Genomic DNA, 2,121 nt, shown 5'->3' with positions numbered 1-2,121 from the left:
ATTGGGACACATACAATATTGGTGAAGCTGCAACCATTCTGGGGATCAATATGAAACCATGCCTAAAGGCCACAAAACTTTACCTTTTGACCCAGCAATACCACTATTAGGTCTGTATCCCAAAGAAATTTAAAAAGAGGGAAAAGAATCTATCTGTATTAAAATGTTTATAGTAGTTCTTTTTGTGGTGGCAAAGAACTAGCAATTGAATGGATGTCCATTAATAGGGGAATGAAGAAACAATTGTATTATATCAATATAATGGAATAATATTGTGCCATAAGAAATGACAATATATGATCACCAAAAAAAGCCCCTAGACCAGTAATGGGGCAAACTACTACCCGAGTGCCAAATGTGGCCATGGGACATTATTCCTAACCTGATGAATACAATGAGTAGGATACAATACAATGAAACTTCAATAGAGTTGCCTTAGAAACAGGCTGACAGAGGTGCATTTCCTTTCCTTTGGTACCTTCTTTAAAAAGTTTGTCCATTTCAGGGGGGCACATCTGGCCCGCAGGCTGTAGTTTGCCCATTACTGCTCTAGACTTATAAAGTGATGCAAAGTGAAGTGAGCAGAACCAGAAGTTAGTATACAACATGAACAATAATGTATGATGATCAAGTGTGAATGACTTTACTATTATCAACAAGTAAAGGATCCAAAAGACTCATGATGACAGATACTATCCAATACCACAGAAGGAATGGATGGATTCTGAATGCAAATTGTAGCATATCAGTCTTGACTTTATTTCCCTCATTAATTTTTCTCCAGTGTAAGCAATATGTCTTATTTTACAATATGACAAATATGGAAATATGCATTGTATGAAATATATGTGCAAATTATGTCATATTAGGGACTTCTTGGGGAGAGTGGAGAGAAGAGAGAGATGGAAGGAGCATGGATTGTAAAGTGTCAGGAAAAATACTAAAGATTTTATTGATACGTAATCTGGAAAAATAATTTGAAAAACCTCACTTTCTCCAAGATTTCTTTTATAGTCTAAACCCACTAACTTTAATAGTTTATAATCGGCATCTTGTTGTTACATAGCTGTTTGCATGCCATATCTCTCCATTAGATTGTGAGACAGAGGAAAAGGACAGCTAATTTTTGCCTTTTTTTGTATTCTAGTATTTAGCAAAAAGTCTGACATAAAACAAATAATACTTAAGGAAGACTTAATAAATATTTTAAAGTAATGAACATAATAGATTACTAATAAATTATTATATTTAATTTTAATAATTACTTGATTAATACAGTTGTCACTTCTCAGATAAATATTTTAAATGCAAAAAAATCCTCAAAGGAAGCCAATTATATTATAATAGAGTTATCAGTATGGTTTTTAAAAGTTCCCAGACCTCAGGTAAAGGGTCCCTAGAATAATGCAAAGAATACAGAAAATAGAATTAGCAGAAGCAGAAATAACAATAGTAATAATAGCTCGCCTTTGAAATTAAGTGCTTTCATCCCAGATGGACTCCATATTCCTACCCTTGTTATACATATGAACAGATGAGAATATGAGATTCACAAAGCAAGTGAATTGCATAATGTCATGTGACCTTTAAGTGTTAATGCACTGAGAGTCAGGAAATATGAATCCCAGTCTTCCAATTGTCATTAACTGGCCATTGTGATTTTGAGAAAGTCACTTAACCTCTTAGACCTTCTGTTTCCTCTTACTAAAAAAAAAAAAAATGCATGACTAGGACAAACAGAACCCTAAAGACCTCTCTAGCTCTGAGACTGAAAAGCATTCTCAAAGATTTGTATTATTTTAACTAAGCTGATTGCCAAAGTAAATATAAATGCTTCAGAACACAGCTCATGACGCATTTTGGTTTGTTTATTTTGGTTTTTGTTTCCCATTTATATATATTTGAGATCTTCACTAATGGTGGATTTTTTTCTTCTCTTTTAAAGAGCTATGCAATTAATTCTGTGGGTATAAAATGCAATACTTCCTCTTTTTTTTTTGGTCAACCTATGCAATTTTTCAGATTTTCTATTTTTATATTCCTTCTCTTTCTTTCTTTCTTTCTTTCTTTCTTTCTTTCTTTCTTTCTTTCTTTCTTTCTTTCTTTCTTTCTTTCTTTCTT

This window comes from Gracilinanus agilis, chromosome 5 (assembly GCF_016433145.1).
Source record: "Gracilinanus agilis isolate LMUSP501 chromosome 5, AgileGrace, whole genome shotgun sequence".
Lineage (NCBI taxonomy): Eukaryota > Metazoa > Chordata > Mammalia > Didelphimorphia > Didelphidae > Gracilinanus > Gracilinanus agilis.
This window is presented reverse-complemented; position numbering follows the sequence as displayed.